This window comes from Eschrichtius robustus, chromosome 4, assembly GCF_028021215.1.
Source record: "Eschrichtius robustus isolate mEscRob2 chromosome 4, mEscRob2.pri, whole genome shotgun sequence".
NCBI lineage: Eukaryota > Metazoa > Chordata > Mammalia > Artiodactyla > Eschrichtiidae > Eschrichtius > Eschrichtius robustus.
This window is the reverse complement of record NC_090827.1, coordinates 132,409,267-132,414,001: the sequence shown is the minus strand read 5'-3', so window position 1 is coordinate 132,414,001 and position 4,735 is coordinate 132,409,267. Positions and strand designations below refer to the sequence as shown.

The window sequence follows — 4,735 nt, the reverse complement described above, 5'->3', positions numbered from 1 at the left end:
TAAAGAGGATGTGGTGTGTGTGTGTGTGTGTGTGATATATCACACACACAATGGAATACTATTCATCCATAAAAAAGAATGAAATTTTGCCATTTGCAGCAAAATGGATGAATTTGGAGGGTATTATGCTAAGTGAAATAAGTCAAACAGAAAAGACAACTACTGTATGATATCGTTTATATGTGGAATCTGAACAATACAACAAACTAGTGAATATAGCAAAAAAGAAGCAGACTCACAGATATAGAGAGCAAACTAGTGGTTACCCTTGGGGAGAACGGGGTGGGCAAAATAGGAGTGGAGGAGTGGGAGGTTTAAACTATTGGGTGTAAGATAGGCTACAAGGATGTATTGTACAACATGGGGAATATAGTCAATATTTTGTAATAACTGTAAATGGAGTGAAACCTTTAAAAATCGTATAAAAATTAAAAATAAAGAGAAATAACAAGTTCTATTGCAAATATTTTTCCACTATATTATTTTAGTAATCGAAATGCATACCATTCTCTAAGGAAGAATAGGAATGTGTAAATTTAGGATGATGAGAGTTTGCTTGGGACTTAGAAACAGGGTTAGGAGCATAATTCAAAAAAGAATGTGTTGCGTGTTTCTGCTGTACTTCCAGTGGTGCAGGAGCCCAGTAATCACCAGAGGTGAGAAAACAGACAATGGATAATGATCTAAAAGGGAAATTTGGGGTCTAGAAAATAATATTTAATGGGATGGGTTAGGCAATCTAAGTAGCACAGCCAGATTCCTCAAACTTTCGGTCCACTTTGGGATAAACTCAGTAGGCCAATTGGCATTGTTGCCTTGAAATCTACCCAAAGCTTCATTCATAGCTCAAACTCGACAATTCACTCTGTGCTTTTTTTTTTTTTTGAACAAAATAAGGTAAATTTTGAGCTGTATTAATATAATCTTCATTTTTAAGTGTTTTAACACAAATCTACCTTGCAAGTCTAGCTGTAAAGAGAACAGCAGAGGGAGAGAGCGGAGGTACAGTCTGGAGCAATAGGGCTCTAGGGCAAAGGCTCTTCGGGAAAGATCCCGAGAAATCCTGGGAGACGTGTCAAAGTCTTATGACACTTGCGCACATTAAAAAGGATGAAAACTTAAAATCCCAAGTGGGAGGGTGTCAGCTGCTTATGCCACTCAGAATGCACGGTGCTGTCACACATTCCTTTTTTACCGCTCTGGGCAGGTATGGCCAGAGGAGCTGCGTAGAGTCAACCTTTTACCATGATGATGCCATGTAGAAATTGGCTGAGGTCAACAGTGTTTTGCCACTAAACCAGCTCAGAGAGTCACTGGCCCATCAAAGATGAGGCTTGTAACCTGTTAGCCAGAGCACTTTGGGGGCAGAATGTCACTGGGTAGCTTCTTTGAGTCCATGCTGCAGATACGGTGAATTTGGGCTTCAGCTTCTATGTGATATAGAAATATTAGCCCCTGCTTTTCTGGTAAGTGGCCTGAGGTGACTTCTAAAAATGGTTTGCTATTCACTTGACCCAGAAAACCCCACAAAATCATGCAAGTCAAGAGGTTCAAATCTTCATGTTCACTCTAAGAACACTCGTGAAACTGCCCAGGCCATTAAAGGTATGCAGAGCAGAAAAGCTACCAAGTATCTGAAAGATGTCACTTTATAGAAGCAATGTGTGCCATTCCTTTGTTACGGTGGTCGAGTTGGTAGGTGTGCCCAGGCCAAACAGTGGGGCTGGACGCACGGTCAGTGACCCAAAAAGATTGCTGAATTTTTACTGCACATGCTCAAAGATGCAGAGAGTAATGTTGAACTTAAGGGCTTAGATGTAGATTCTCTGGTCATGGAGTGTACCCAGGTGAACAAAATCCCCAAGATGCAGCGCAGGACTTACAGAGCTCGTGGTCGGATCAACCCATACACGAGCTCTCCCTGCCACATTGAGATGATCCTTACTGGAAAAGAACAGATTGTTCCTAAACCAGAAAAGGGGGTTGCACAGAAGAAAAAGATAACCCAGAAGAAACGGAAGAAACAAAAAATGTATGGTCTGGGAATAAATGCCACAAAAAAATAAATGCAAATAAAACTAAAAAAAGAAATACTGGCCCCTTAGGACTGTGTGGCCATTCATTTTTCCTTGTGGCCGACACTGGCCGAGACCCATAATTCAAAGGGCTGCCTCTGCCCTGAGCATTGCCAACCCCAGAAAATCCGAGAAGCATAGGCTTCTGCGATTTCATGTCTCTTCTCCAGGCTGTAAAAAAGCTGAACAATAAACATAAAAAGCAAACAAACAAACTAGCAAACCAGCCAACCAGCCAAACAAATACAAATACTGGGCAGAGTTTTGAGGATGAATGGTTGAATCTCATGCGCTGTTTGGTATTCTTGACATCCAAGGAAGTTTATTTACATCCTATTTCCTGATATGAGAGTAATAGACAAATGATGCCCTCAGATTCTTAAATTGTATCCTGTCTGTCATCCTGATACCCTCTAAGTGGGTGTTATAGCACAGTCCTCATTCAGGTAGAGATAATCCCAGTAAAACATGTTTCCAAAAGAAGTATGGCCTATCTTACTTTCTGCACGTCTGAATGCCAGAGCTGGGACTTTGATTATCAGACAGACACCTGATCCAGGAACACGACTACACATAATAAAGTCAGAAAGAAATTTCTAATTTGAGGCTTGATGAAGCTTTACTTATTTCAGAAGCATTTCTATAGCAGTGTGAAGTCACTCTTCTAGGTGGTTTACAAATATGAAATCTTTTAATCTACATAACAGCTTTTTGAGAGAAGGTACTTTTATGGACTCTATTTTACAGATGAAAAAACTGCCCAAGCTTCCCCAGTGAGTACATGGCAGAGCCAGGATTCAAACCTGGGAAGTCTGAATCAGTCATGTTGTGCTGTGCTTGCTGAGACTGACTGTAAATTTATTCTGTGATGGGAATTATACACATTTAAGCATACATGGGCTATACAAGAAGGGTATATGGTAGGTGTGGATGGCCTCTGTGTCTTCACTCAAAAACTGGCCATTGCCTTTGACCAGTGCAGCTAAAGGACTCTTCCCTTACATCCTATGCAGTTCAGAGTTCCTGATACAAATCATAGAGAACTTTTATGCCTTTGTTTATTGTTCCAAATTTGGTCTTTAAGCAGCATGCAATCAATTTCTTCAGAAAATGTTGTTTCCTTCCAAAACACTGCACAAAATTCTGGCTGCCTGCCTTGCTTACCAACCTCAGGAATTTTACAGCTCCCCAACTCTCTAATCTGAATACCCCCATGTCTGCAGTGATCTTGTGGCTGTGGTCTTTCTGCAGTCACCGGATTCTGCCTTTCTAACAGGCGACGCACACACTTTAATCTCCCTTCGGCCCAAAGAACTATCTGCTACTCAGACTCTGAAATAAAAACTGATTTCCCATTCTATGATACTCTGGCATTTCCTGGAAAATGTAGTATCAGTTACTATTTTTGTAGAAGTGCCCCAGAAGTGGCCCTGGGGGAAAATCTCTGTTTAAACCAGTAGCATGTGGGCTACACTATCCTGGGAACATCAGCAATTCTGTGTTACCCTCATCATAAACAAATCCACAGGAATAATAAAAGCTTCTGGGTATATACATGAGTTCTTACACCATGCTGAGGACAGAGGCCTTTTCCCCCTTGTGGATCCCTTGATAAAGCATCTGCTCAAATGATCCCTTGCTCCATTGATTTGGCAATTATTTATTGTTTTTCATGGTGTTTACGGTGTTTCTCATAGTACTAGAATTATGTAATACATAAAACAAGTATTATGAACTCAGTGCAAGTACCTCCCAAATTGGGTCACAAAGCTGATTCTTTTCAGTTGGTTTTATATCTGCAGTTTGGTTAGCTGTCATTAGACTAACTTATTATAAAATGACCTATTTAATTAAATGAAACTCATTACTTAAAGCAAGGGAGTCATTATTTACATTAATGATTCTCAAACTTAATTATCCATTACAATCATCTAGGGAGCTTCCATTATATAATAACTCGGGGTGGGATCCAGGTGTCATACATCTTAAAGTGCCCCAGGAGATTCCAACATTTAGCTAAGTTTGGGAACTACTGATCTACAGGGAGATTTAACATTTTTTATATTATTTAATTAGACTTATAATAATTGCAAACACTTGTGATATTGTACCTGCTACGTACCGGGCACTGCTGTAAGCATTTTATGAATATAAACTCACCTAATTTTCCCTATGACCCTATGGCACTATTGTTATCTCCATGTTACAGCTGATGGAAATAAGGGACAGAAATTAAGTTACTTATCCAAAGTCACTCTCGTTGTAAGTGGCAAAGTCATGATTTTTGTTCCATCAGTTTGGCTCATAACCATTATTCTGCCTATTAAATGTTTATGTTTTTAAATAGAGTAGCGCTAGCAGCGGTGGCAGCAGGCAATCAGAGGCACACTTTTAAGCGCTTTGTATAAAGAAATACATTGATAATAATGCAAAACTTCCTAAATGCCAGCTCTTATTTGTAACTGCTTAATCTAATTCCATTTTTAATTGTTCTGCATTCAGACAAACCTCTTTTCCAATGTTATACAACTGAAATTAAGCCATATACTATGTTCCAGGAACTTAAGCTTAAAACCGTTTAACATTAACAATGTGCATTACTATGAAAATCTCAAGGTAATTGTCTTGCCTTTCATTCTCTTAAAAAAGTGATTCTCCCC

General features: G+C 39.5%; 1 pseudogene; it reads left to right on the top strand.

Annotated features, from left to right (window-relative positions):
• Nucleotides 1-1,493: 1,493 nt before the first annotated feature.
• On the top strand, nucleotides 1,494-2,066 carry LOC137763538 (large ribosomal subunit protein uL22-like; annotated as a pseudogene).
• The last annotated feature ends 2,669 nt before the right edge of the window (nucleotides 2,067-4,735 follow it).